We start from the raw sequence: 14734 nt of genomic DNA, 5'->3' as shown, positions 1-14734 counted from the left end.
TATTTTAAATGTGTTTATTTATTTCTAATCCATAAACATTTTTGAGTGCTCACCACATGCAAAGCCCTAGGCTGGATGAATCAGGAAACACAGAATGGAATATAACAACCCCAGGACATACCCTAAGCTTGCAATCTGGGTTGGGAAACAGATACTATTAATGTACAATTTGGGGCAGCTTTAATGAAGATTACATTGGCTTTTGTTTACTTTACTATGGGGTAAACACTTACAACACTTAACCCTAGAGGTACTATTAGGTCGATCAATCGGTCACACTGGAGCTTCAATACAAATATTGAGAATCGGTTCTGAGGTTAAACCACGCAGGAGTATAACTTTTAGAAAGGATTCACCATGATCAAAATATTTGTTAGGAATATTTCAGTAAGTTGATGCATTCTGAATGGAAGGAAGTCTATTTATTACTAAAGCTAGTGAGTATTGTTATTGTTTTTGTTGTTCTTGGGGTTGGAAATGAGATATTCCGGCTAATTTAATATTCTGATAAACAAAGAGTTACTGTATAGAAGTGTGAAAACAAAGTCAATGAGATTGAGTCCACAAAGAACATGAAATCCCAGTTCAGAACATTTTATTCATAGCTTATATACCATATTAAAAAGCAAAAATCCATAATCCTAAACCTATCTTGACCATCATTCTCTTGTAATACGCTTCTTTAAGCATTTTGAAATATTGTATTTCAAGATCTTTTAAAAAATATTAAACATACCTAAAATGATCTTAAAATTTTTTTTAAATGTTTATTTATTTTTGAGAGGGGGGAGAGGCAGAGAGAGAGGGAGACACAGAATCTGAAGCAGGCTCCAGGCTCCAAGCTATCAGCACAGAGCCTGATGTGGGGTTCAAATTCACAAACCATGAAACCATAAACCTGAGCCAAAGTTGGATGCATAACCAAATGAGCCACCTAGGTGCCTCTAAAATGATCTTATTTTTTGAATGATTTATCTTTCTCATTATTTGGGGTCTAGAAATTGAGGGCTTACTATATTTAAATGCCACTTACCAATAAGAAACTAATATTTTGGCTACCAATAATTATACAAATGCCAGAAAACAAACTATATTCCAAATGAAAAATTATTCATCCTCTTTAATTTACAAGGAAAGAAACTTTCCAAAATCAAACAGGAACAAAATCAGTGATTAACTTTTTCAATTAAATTGCATCAAAAAATGGGAGAAATCATTTTTTCTAAATTGTTTTAATGTTTTATTTATTTCTGAGAAAAAGAGAGACAGCATGAGCAGGGGAGGGTCAGAGAGAGAGGGAGATACAGAATCTGAAACAGGCTCCACGCTCTGAGCTGGCTATCAGCACAGAGCTCGAAGCGGGGCTCAAACCCACAAACAGTTAGATCATGACCTGAGCTGAAGTCAGACGCTTAACTGACTGAGCCACGCAGGTGCCCCAGGAGAAATCATTTTCAAGACTGTAATTACAGAAACAAGCAGTAAGATCCAGAGTTAGAAATCTCTATGCAATGAAAAAATCTTCAACCTTAGATTATTAGCAGAAATTCCAAAGAAACAACAGTAATTATCCAGAGATTACTAACTGCAAAACGTCAGTGCAGTAATACAGCAAAGAGAAGGGCAGGGAAATTTGTTACTAACAATGAAGAGGAACTTATCTCAAATCCATAGAAATAAAAATACACTTTCTATACATATATTTCCTATGTCCTTCAAGTTGGAAAAAATGATGTTAAATTGGTAGGGGGAGAAAATCTTTAAGATAAAAATGAGAGAGAAAAAAAAGATAAAAATGAGAAAATTTTAAATTAAATAAATATTGTGGACTTGCATCTTGCTAGGACAGTAGATTTTAAATGTTCTCACCACAAAAAAGATATGGTAACTATGCGGCTAAATGGAAGCAGTTGTTAATCTGGCTGTAATTATTTTGCAATTTATAAATGTATCAAATCATCAGGTTGTATACCTTAAACTAGCACAATTCTATGCAATAATTACATCTCAGTAAATCTGGAAGGGAAAAGATAAGACTCAGTGCAGTCCTCCAAAAGGCCAACCATCAAGAAGGCTATATTTTCAAACATTTTTTAGCAAATGCGTATATCACCTAACAAATAAATTTTTTAATGTTGATTACATACACACACAAACACGCAAACACCAACTCCCACAAGTTAGATCAACTTCCTGATGCGATTGCGTACAACCGAATATTTGATTTCTTAATACAAAACGTGATGGTTTTCCTGATAACACAAACGTAGCAAAAATCCTGTTTTATACGGTTTTAAAGTTTCTCTCCTCACTTAACTTGTTAAAATATAATAATATTAATTTCATATTTTTAATGAGGAGCATGGATTCACACTTAGGAGGTTGAAGAATACTTTTGAAACTCTTAAAACAACACAAAATGACAAAGGGGATTTTGTTACAAGCTGAAATCAGCAAAGATTGTGATAGATACATTGCTTGCCCAGAGTGAACCTCAGAGGGGGAGGGGGGAAGTAAAATTTTGAAAACTTAGGAATACCCCGATTATGGTGACAGGATCACAGAAAAGTGACCTTTCTAACAGCCCTTGCCCACAGCAGATACACTAACCACTGTGTTCCGCCAACAGGGAAGTAGAGGTGAAATCAAAGACATACTGCTCTGCCCAAGACTTATTTTCACCTGAAGACGAGGAGCATTTTTCTGATTGGTCCGCCAAGAGGGAACGCCTTTTTCTGATTGGCCTCGCAGACCAATGATTCCCCATAACCTTGGACAAGTAGTTTACTCTCCCTAGACCTGAGGGGCTTTTTGTCTCTCCTCCATCTCTCCTTCCCCCTCCGTTTCACACCCCTCCCCGGACCCTACCCCTCCTTCATAAAATGAACTCTTTGGAACCTGCTGTCACCAAGATTTGTTCTTGCCCCAAATTCTATGACGCTATGGTCTTGTCTCTTTGTGTAATCTTTCTTTTGCTCCTCTGATTCATCGCGGACAATGGTTCATATGAAAATATTGGAGGTGTAATGCTGACCCTTCACTTTCGGTCTCACATTAAGAAATGCTAGATACTAAGTGTCTTATTAGCATGTCTCTGTCCCCGCTGAAACTGTAAGCTCCTTTACATTTAGCAAAGAGTCAGTCACACAGTTGGTTTTAAATAAATATTCAATTGTAAGGATGAGAGAAGTATCTTGAATCAGTGAGTATCTTGCCTGTTACTCAGACTTTTTTTTTTACATGTCTCTTATCTCAAAAATATAGAGTAGTACCATCCATAGAAATATAACTTGAGCCAAATTACATAATTTCAAAACTCTAGTAGCTATGTTAAGGAAAGTAAAAAGATACAGTTGAATTAATTTTCTTATTTAACCCAATGTGTCCAAAATATTCTTTCTTTTCTTTTTTAAATGTTTTACTTATTTCTTACAGAGAGATAGAGACAGCATGAGCAGGGGAGGTTCAGAGAGAGAGGGAGACACAGAATCCGAAACAGGCTCCAGGCTCTGAGCTGTCAGCACAGAGCCCGACGCGGGGCTCGAACCCACGAACCGTGAGATCATGACCTGAGCCGAAGTCAGACTCTTAACCGACTGAGCCACCCAGGCGCCCCCAAAATATTATTTCAACATGTAATCAATATAAATATTATTCATAAACTAGTTTGCATTTCTTACATTAAATCTTTAAAATCGAGTGTGTATTTAATCATCAAGTGTGCATTTCAGTATGGACTAGCCAGTATTTTGAGTGCCCAATAGCCACAAATAACTACCAGCTACTATACGAGACAGCACAGATCTGGGGGATAAGATTAGTACGATGTGTAAGAAAAGATGCATGTTCCCTTACAATTTCACAAATATTCTCTTTTAAAACACACACACACACAAACCTCATTTTAAAAGCCAAGTTTAGTGTTTACAGAGAAAGGTTAATGCCTGGGGCCATGTAGCTCTAACCTATAAAGAACACTGCGGAAGTTGTAACCAGTGCCCTGATGCTGTTCACCGTCTGTGTGCAAAGTGCATCAGTGTGTGTGGAGTCTGTGATGCCAAGACTGTGTCCTAACTGGGATAGACAGCTTCTCAGGGCGCCTTCCCATAAAGCCTACCCGTCAATATGAACTATCATTTTCGAGGTAACTACCCGAGGCCCCACACATTGGTGATGGCATTTATAGAGAGGCTGGCTAATTTTCTGAGAGGTAATTTTGACGTCTGGTAACAGAAGTTTTGAGGCTCTCATAATACAAAATCAGTTTTTAAATCTTTTCCATTGTCACCGAACATGACCTCCTTATCCACAGAGTATAAATCGTGTGTTGTTCTCATGACCTCCTTTCCCTTCAAACATGCCTTCACTGTTCTTTTCAACTTGACTTTAGCCCCATAAAAGTCTGCAGTGGAGAGGCAGACATGGCCTTCCCAGAACTCTATACTTCCCAAGCTCATATTCTCGTTCTGCGCCCTCACATAGCCTATGGGTCAGCTTTATGGTGACTTTTACAATGAGTCTGCCCTCTCTTCTCCCCTGGTCTCACTTTTCTCCCATCATTCTTTCTGGAATCCAACCTCCTGAGGGCTGTTAGTAAAATATGGACATAGTTCTGGAAACCGACAAGCCATTGGGAGTATGGGACCGTGATGGAAACAATCTGAAAGAGAAGGGCAAAGCGGGAACACCTCCCAGCACTTTGCACTATAGAGAGGTCAAAATGTGGGCTACAAATCAAATTTGTCCTTGGCTGGATCCACAATTATAAGATACCTGAGCCCAAGGGCTTTAGAGCATCTGTCTGCCATTTGAGCCCAGAACAAGCTGCCTGGATATTGAGACTGGTCCTCCAATTAGCAACAATTGAGCTGGGATGAGAGCTGTGCTATCCTTTTTCCTCTCCTCAATTTTGTTATTCTAGCCGCTGTCATCGCCATTCACATCCACTCAGAGACTGTACATAGTAAAGGGGCTCCATTCAAGTGTTGTATCCAATCGACTTTGCAGCCCAGCTAATGTGAATTTATGGCAACCAATGGTAAATGCAAAAGTGCTGCGTTCCCCCTCGCCGTGGGATGTTAGTGGATATTTACATTTAGAAGTTTAACACATCCTGGCCTTCATCCAATCTTCTCTAACATTCTCTAAACAGCCCTGGTTTACTAAAACCTATGGTTAGCATGTCCAAAGTGAAGACCAAAGCAGGAGACGTTAGGAAGCAGTTATAAATATAAACCACCTTTGAAGATTTACACAGGGCTTTTGTTAGTAAATTTAGAGAGTTGTGTGTGCTAGAGCTCAAGTTTTGCCTATATGCTCAGAAACTAACAGAAGCATGCAGGGAAATCATCTGTTTTGTTGGCTTTCACCTCCCCCCCCACCCTTTCCAACTTTTGAATTAAAAAAGGAAGGCAGCCAACCAAGAACGAAATGCAGTTACAACTGCGTTACCTTTCAGTATTAACTACCAGTAAAATACACACGGAAAGTGAAAAAATAAAATAAAATTAAATCCTCTGGGCTTATCAGTTTGTATTTTAAGGTTTTCCCTGAAGGAGCTTAAATCGTTAAACTGAATAACAGCACTTTCGTCATCAATATTTAAGGTGCACGAAATACTTCCACTTCCAGGCTGTTTGGCTACCCCAGGACCTTTGCTTTTCTATATAAATTTTGGAATTTATATGTCAATTTTTACCCCCCAAAACGCATTTAGAATTGTGATCGGGCTCACACTGAGTCTAGAGACCAATCTGTGGAGGATTAACAGCTACACAAATATTGGATTTTTAGCCCATGGGTGTATAAACATATTCTCCATGTATCTGAGGCTTTGTCATTTTTATTTCAGCAGTGGTTTGTAGTTTGCAAGGTAGAGGTCTTCTGTGCCTTTCGTGAAACGTATCCCTAAGTATTTTATGGCTTTAGAGGTTATGGCAAATGGAATTTTTTTTTAATTTCACTCTTCAAATATTTGCCTGAGAAAAATAAATCCACACCCTGAACCCTCTTACGATCCTCGAGCTAGGGCACCTTTTCCACGATGACCTTCTTGCCCTCCTGGTTGCTTCTGGACCACTCTCTGCCCTTACTTCTCTACCCCATCTGTAGCAAAGTCTCTCCTGGGTACGTGTTGCAAATCCAATATCCTTCCTCCAGTGCGCTGCCAGCTGCTTGAGTTTTTGTCTTGTTTTGTTTTTGTTTGGTGGGAGGGCATACATAGGAATCCTCGGGTCAGATGAAAAAGATTCAAAAAGCACTGCTGTAAGAAAACAGACAGAGCGCTCATGTAAACACAGTCCACTGCCTTCACCGGATGCACGCTGGGAATGTATCATCAAATTAGCAAATGTCCTCTCTTGGGCATGTGCACGTTGCCGAAAGGGTCTCCCCTTAACTGTCCCTTTGCTGCCTCTATTTTCTGGCGAAGTGATGATGTGATAATGCATTTGTGTATGAATCACTAGCCCGGTAGAACAGAGCGAAACATGAAAGGTAAATAAATCCCTCAGGGTCTGGAGTTGACATTTCGAAAACCAAGATTAGGTTTGTTCACTTTTTCCTAGCAGCTAAGTTTCTCCAGGGGCTACGTGAGGATCTACAGAGACCGAAGGCAGAGTCCCTTTGTTGGCAGGAGTGCATTTTCAGTGGCACTTATTAATATAACCTCTGCTTAGCTCACCAAACATTGGTGAAGAAAAGACCCTCTTACTCATTCTCAGTCCCAGTCTACACACACACACACACACACACACACACACACACACACACGAAACTGGACAGGACAGGCAGCTTTCCGGGCTTCTGATCTCTGCCAAAGAAACTGCTACTGCTGTGTCTGGGGCAGTTGCTTGAAGTTTTTAATCCTTTGAGAACACCCTAGTGTCTTCTCAATACTCAGCCGTCTTTACTGCTACTTCTCATTGATGTCACAGAGAATCCTCACCTGGGAACCGTTTCATTCCCCAACTTATGTCGGACACTTGTAGCTAATGCTCACTTCTGCCATCATCGGCATGGCCCACAGAAATGAACCGATCCCACAACCAGAAGAGTTAGCCCTTGTGGGGCACTTACAATGTGCCAGGCATTTCTCAAATGGTTTTAATAAAACCAATTCAATCCTCACAGCAACACCACAAGACAGATACCATTAGAGTCCCCATTTGATAGATAAGAACATCAAGGCACAGAATAGTAAAGGTCCCTCAGCCGGAAAGCGAAAGCGGCACCACAGAGATTCAAATCCAAGTAATCTGGCCCCCCAGAGCTCACTCCTAACCACTACACATACTGTCTCTTCCTATGCATAAAAAAGATACTACAAAGTTAATCCAAATAACATTTTTTATAACCTTCACACTTGACAATTTTTATTCATAAGCAATATTTGCACAGATATTTGGTGCCAGCTGTAGAGTCATTACAAATATCTTGGCTATGAGGGGGTTTTTTAATAAAATTTTTTAATGTTTATTTTTGAGAGAGAGAGAGAGACAGAGAATGAGTGGAGAGAGAGAGAGAGAGAGACAGAGACAGAGACACAGAATCTGAAACAGGCTCCAGACTGAGCTGTCAGCACAGAGCCCGACGCGGGGCTCGAACCCACGAACCGTGAGATTGTGACCTGAGATGAAGTCAGACGCTTAACTGACTGAACCACCCAGGAGCTCCATATGTGGGGTTTTGAGTGAGGAATGACTCCCAGACCTCTCTGTGGAATACCAAGAGCCCAAATGGGAGAGAGAAAACAGGAAATAAGAGAAGGTGGGGACAGGGAGAGAGACGAAAAGACGTTCAGAGAGAGACAGAGACAGAGATGGTGAGCAATGACCCAGAGACCCTGACAGGATTGTGAGAAATGGATCAGCAGAGGCCAGAGAGAACAGCAGCTAGAACAATCAAGGAGACACCCAAAGGAAACTTGATACACCTCGGAAAAAGTCTAGCACACACACAATTGCCATGGAGCAGGGAGACCTAAAAGAATGTGTTGTTTGGGCTCCGGGTAAAAGAGGGAACCATGAAGGAGCTCTAGAAACGAGCAGGAGCTAGGAAGGAAGCTAGCTTTGAGGACAAATATAAACGCACTAGTTCCTAGAGATGTGTCTGAGTAAGGCACCTCCTGTGTTGGAAATCAAGCTCCTGCAGGTATGGTATCTTAGTCTATCTGTGTGCATTCACATGAAAGCCCTGGCAGGTGCCTACCCAGAGAGTAGCCAGCTCTACATTAACGGCAGCAACCAAGTGGCAGCTCACAAGCTTCCCAAAGGGGAGAAGCCTGCTTCACTCATCTCTGCAAGGTCTCCAGGCCTTGGGTGTGGTGACAAAAGTGAAACAGATGGCCACTGTTTTTATTAACAACAGGAATATATTTCTTAGTGTAAGTGTGTATGCTTTTCCATGTGAAGATAACAAGAACAGGTTTAAAGAAAGACAAAAACAGATTTAAGTGATTTGGAACAATGTGTAGACATTATACAGAAAGAAAAGACTGGCGTGAAATAGATAAAACTGTGATTGCCAAAAGGTGGATTGGACCACAGTATATTTTTCACACATTCCACTTTTTTGTCTTTTCCAAATATTCCACAATAAGCCTGTGTTAACTTTTCTCTTACTTTTGTGTTGAAAGTAATTTTTATTGCAGAAACATTAAAGGTGCCTATGAAAAAGAAAAACTAAAATATGCAATGTCATCCGGCTGATAATTGTTTAAGATTTTGGGAATATTTTTAGAGACTAGTATTTCTTACTCTTTTTATTTATACATGATAAAGTTCCCTCTCTGTTGATGTCAGTTCTTTGCGTTTTGACAAACACCATCAACACAGTGAAGATATGGAAAAGTCTCATCACTCCTCAAATTCTCCCCTGCTGCTCCTTTGTTCAATCTTTCCCTCCACCCTTAACCTCTGCCAATTACTGGTGGTCTCTTTTGTTTCTATAATTTTGCCTTTTCCAGAATGTCATATAAATGGAATTACATGGTAGGTACGCTTCTGAGTCAGTCACCTTTCACTTAGCATAATGCATTTGAGATTTATCCATATTTTTGCATTCATTCATTTGTTGTTTTCATTGTTGAGTAGTAGTCCATTGTATGGATATACCACAGTTTATCTATCTACCAGCATTAACCTATAGGTTAAAATGTCCTTTGGATGTTTGGATTGTTTCCAGGTTTGGGTGAGTATGGATAGTAGCACAGTAATGAACATTTGCACACGCTTTTCATTTTTCTTGGGTAAATACCCAGGAGAGAGATTGCTGCCTCATACGGTAAATCTATGCTTGACTTTGTAGGAGACTGCTAAACATTTTCCAGAGGGGCTGTGCCAGTTTGACTTTCCACCAAAAATATATGAGTTTCAGTGGCTACACATCCTTATGAGCATTTGGGATTGGTGGTGGTGGGTTTTTTTGTTTTATTTTAGTTGTTCTAATACCTGTGAAATGGTATCTTATTGTGGTTCTAATTTATATTTCTCTAATGACAAAAGATGTTCACTACATTTTCATTGCTTATTTGCCATCTGACTTTCTTCTTTGGTGAAGTGTCTGCTCAAATCTTTTGCCCATTTTCTTATTAGATTCTTATATACTTATAACTGAGTGTTGAAAGTTATTGACGTAAGCAGGACACAAGTCTTTGGTCCCATATGTGTTTTACATACACTTTCTCCAGTGTGTGGCTTATCTTTATACTTTATTAATGGTTTCAAAGATCAAAAGTTTAAAATGAAGTCTACTTTATCAACATTTTTATTTTATGAGAGAGCTTTCATTATTGTATCTAAAAGATTTGTGCTTACCCCAAGATCACAAAAATTTTCTCATGTTTTATTTCAGAAGTTATATAGCTTTAGATTTCACATTTAAATCCACAATTTAGGGGTGCCTGGCTGGCTCAGTAAAAAGAGCACATGACTCTTGATCTCATGGTCATGGGTTTGAGCCCTACGTTGCATGTAGAGATCACTTAAATAAATGGAACTTTTTTAAAAAAATAAATAAATCTACAATGTTCATATGATGTGTGAGGTATGAACTGAGATTCATACTTTTGCCATGGATGTCTAGTTTTTTACACATCATTCACTGAAAATACTATTTCTCCATTGAATGGACTTTGCACCTTTATCAAAAATCATTCGACACCTTTGCAACAAATGATGCTGGACCAACAGAACACCCATAGGCAAAAACAAAAAACAAAAACAAACACAAACAAACAAAAACCATTAACCTTATTCCTTATAAAATATTAAATAAAAATGAATCACAAACTAAAATATAAAACTTAAAACTATAAAATTTTATGGAAAAAATAGGGAAAATCCTTTGGGATTTAGGGGTAGACAAAAAATTCTTACACTGGACACCCAAAGCTTAATTTTTAAAATGAAAAACTCAGACTTCATCAAAACATACCTTTGCTATGCAAAAGAGGATGAAAGATGATCCCATGGTTGAGAGTACATATTGTAAATCAGATAGCTGTAAAAGGACTAGTATTTAGAATAAATAAAGAACTCTCAAAACTCAATGGTAAGGGAAAGAAATCCCATTAGAAAATAGACAACAGACATGAAGAAATATTTAACCAAAAAGGAGATATAGGTGATAAATTAAGCACATAGAAACATGTTCCAAATCATTATCCATTAGGGAAATGCACATTAAAACCACAATAAGATATCACTATTCCTCTATCAGAAGGGCCAAAACCAAAAATCGTGCACTACCAAATGCTGGTGAGGATGTAAAGAAACCAAGTTACTCAAACATTGCCAGTGAGAATGTAACTAGGACTAGAAAACAGTTTAGTAGTTTCTTTAAACACTAAATATGCAATTATCATATGACCCAGTAATTACACTTTTGGCGTTTATCCCAGAGAGGAAGAAATTTATATTCACATAAAAACCTGCTTTGGAATGTTTATTTCAGCTTTATTTGTAATAGTCAAAGCTGGAAACAATCCAGATGTCCTCCACTGTGTGAATGGGTAAACAAACTGTGGCACACCCATACCACAGATTAGTACTCAGCAAGAAAGAGGGAAAAAACTATTGATACACAAAGCAACTCGGGTGAACCTCCAGAGTATTATGCTGAGTAAAAAAAGCCAATCCCAAAATATTAAATACCGTGTGATTCCGTTGATACAACATTTTTTAAATGACAAAATTATAAAGAGGGTGAACACATTAGTGGTTGTCAGGAGTTAAGTTACAAGAGTGAAGGGAAGAAATTGGTGTGTTCCAATTTCAATTCCAATGTTCAATCCAATGGATCGTTGTAGTGATGGATCTGTATTTTGTAAGTCCTTTGACTGTGGAGGTAGATATACACGAACCTATACATGTGATAACGTTGCATAGACTAAACACACACACACACACACACACACACACACACACAAGTAAAATTAATGAAATCTGAATAAGATTGATAGATTGTGTCAGTGTAATTGAAGCAGTGATATTATACTCTAGCTTTGCAGTATATATTATTGAGGGAAACCGAGCAATGAGTAGGTGGAATTTCTCTGTATACTTTCTCAAAACTTCATGCAGGTCTGTAATTTTTTCAAAAACTTTTTTGAAATCTCTGTTTTGCCCCCTTTATCAGTATATCTGTCCTTTTGCTGACACCACACTGTATGATTACCCCAGCTTTATAATAAATCTGGAATTCAGGTAGTAGGAGTCCTCCGACTGTTCTTTTTTTAAACGGTAAGGTTTTTTTCTCAAAATTCCAGCTCTTGACTTTGTATATAAAGCTTAACTCGGTGTGTATACTTGTCAAAAACATTTGCTGGGATTTCAGATGATACTGTTTTATTTATTTATTTTGAGAGAGAGAGAGAGAGAGAGAAAGAGCAGAGAGAGAGGGAGAGAGAGAATCCCAAGCAGGCTTCGTGCTACCAGCACAGAGCCTGACATGGGGATCAATGTCACAAGCCATGAGACAATGACTGGAGCCAAAATCAGACATTCAACTGACTGAGCCATCCAGGTGCCCCAAGTGATATTGTATTAAATCTATAGGTCAACTTGGGGACACCTGGCATTTTTCACAGTATTAAGTTTTCAGTTCATGAACATTTTATCCTTCATTTATTTAAGTCATCCTTCTTTCAGTGGTGTTTTGTAGCTTCCCACCTCAGGTCCTACACTATTTTGTTAGATTTATACTAAGTATGCTATTTCATGTTTCTAGTGCTTTTTTAAAAGACACTCATTAGGGGCGCTTGTGTGTCTCAGTCAGTTAAAGTGTCTGACTTCGGCTCAAGTCATGACCTCACAGCTCATGAGTTCAAGCCCCGTGTTGGACTCTGTGCTGACAGCTCAGAGCTTGGAGCCTGCTTCGGATTCTGTGTCTCCCTCTCTCTTTGCCCGTCCCCCACTCACACTCTGTCTCTGTCCTTCTCTCTCTCAAAACTAAACATTACAAAAGAATTTAAATAACATTCATTTTAAAAATTCTGATTTCCAACTGTTTATTGCTACTGTATAGATATACAGTTAATTTTTGTAGATTGATATTGTTCACAGGAATTTTAGTAGATTCCTTTGAACTGTCTGAATAGATAATCATGTCATCTGCCCAAGTGGACTATGGAGTTCTTTACAATTTTCTCTAATATAAAAATTACTTCAATGAACATCATTTTACATACTTTTGTTGCTCACTTAACTGATTATATCCTTAACAGATACATACATTTTAAATCCTGATGCCGTACCTCCAGTAATGCTAGTGTATTCTCCACAGTTATAACTGCTCTTGGAGCCAGAGCCTGGGAAGATAGCTCTTTTCTCCAGAAAGAGCACATCTCCTCACTGCAAGGTGGAGTTTGGCTATCTGCCTACTTATAGATACAACTCTTAATGTCTAGAAGAGGATCAGCTTGAATAGATCATCCCCATTTTGTAGAAAATCCTTTGCTCCTCCTTCCTTCCTCACCCAAAGATTTCCACGACTCCAAGATTGTTGCAAGAAGTAGAGTGATAAGTGAGAGGGATAGTTAGAGAGTTCAAGGATGGGACCTCTGGGTGGCTCAGTCGGTAAGTGTCCAACTCTTGATTTTGGCTCAGGTAACATAGTTCATGGGTTTGAGCCCTGCATTGAGTTCCAAGTTGATGGTGTGGAGCTTGCTTGGGGTTCTCTCTCTCCTCTCTCTGCTTCTTTCTCTCTCACACTCTCTTTCTCTCAAAATAAATAAATAAACTTTAAAAAGAGAGAAGTTCAAGGACTATATTCTTGGGGTAACCTCTGACTTCTGGTTCTAATTAATTCAATCTATGAATCATTTAGATAGCATATGTATATTCTCTCTCTTCTATAAAACATTGACTCAGTCAACTCAGAGTCTATGCTGAATTTCCAACAGCATAATAACTTTTTTTTTGAGAGAGAGAGAGAGAAGAAAAGAGAATTCTAAGCAAGGTCTGCACTGTCAGCGTGGAGCCCTATATGGGGCTCATTTCCACGAACCATGAGATCATGACCTGAGCTCAAATCAAAAGTAGGAAGTTCAACTGACTGAGCGACCCAGGAGCCCAAGAACAATAAATTTTTTTTTTTAATATTTTTATTTATTTCTAGGAGAGAGAGAGACAGCGTGAGCAGGGGAGGGTCAGAGAGAGAGGGAGACACAGACTCAGAAACAGGCTCCAGGCTCTGAGCTGGCAGTCAGCACATAGCCCGATGCGGGGCTCGAACCCACGAACCGCGAGATCATGACCTAAGCGAAAGTCGGACGCTTAACCGACTAAGCCACCCAGGCGCCCCGGAACAATAAATTTTAAAATAAATACACTTACACAAAGTCTTTGTGTGTAGGCAGATTTTACTAAAGTTTTAATGAAATGAAGGGGATTTCAAACACAGGTTTGCAAACAACATATGATTAAGAACAAGCCACCTCTGCTCCTACAAGTCCTCATGGTCACCTCTATTTTTCCTGGCCAACCCACCCCACATAGCGCATCAGTTTTCCCCAGCTGGACTGGCCTTTTTTCCTTTCCTGTTGTCCCACATCTGTCTTCCACCATCATCTCCTCTGCCACAAAATGACTTTAATCCAAAATGACCAAAGTGATAGGTTAGAGTTAGCTTCATAGTCATATCTTTAAATACTAAATATTCTTGTTCTGATTATGAAGGAGGGCTTTGACTAGACATTTCTTCAAAACAGGATTCGAAATATCTGAGTTAATAACCCTGAGTTAAAAGAAAGACACTACCTGTGATGCCTTGGCAACAATGTTTGGTTCTTCCAAGAGACATAAATTCTCCTCCTATCTGTACTTCTGCTTAATCCCACATTCACAGGGTTTACCAAAGAGTGGCCCATGTTTGAGAAACTGCACTGTGTTTATAAGAAGCTAATGGGGGGTTGGGGTTGGGGGGTGGGGGGGACCTAAACCTTAAACACTTTATACTTGCAATCATTTTTTTTTTTTTTTGGTAGGTTAAAAAGAGTTTGCTTTTATGTTATGGTCCTTTTTCTCTCTTACTCTCTTTTGATTAAGCAGGATAAGATCTGAAATATGCTTCTTACAGTGATAAGGACGAAATAGAATTGACTGATAGAGAAGGGAGAAAGAGTGAAGAAGAGAAGGAGGGAAGGAGTGGGAAAGAGAGAGAGAGAGACTTCCAGGGAAAGCCTTAAAGGCGGGCTTGTTATCAGATTTAATATTTGTACAGAGATGATTCTTTT

The sequence above is a fragment of the Hyaena hyaena genome, unplaced genomic scaffold, assembly GCF_003009895.1.
Source record: "Hyaena hyaena isolate Hyena2069 unplaced genomic scaffold, ASM300989v1 scaffold_175, whole genome shotgun sequence".
NCBI lineage: Eukaryota > Metazoa > Chordata > Mammalia > Carnivora > Hyaenidae > Hyaena > Hyaena hyaena.
Note: the sequence above shows the minus strand (reverse complement) of the source record.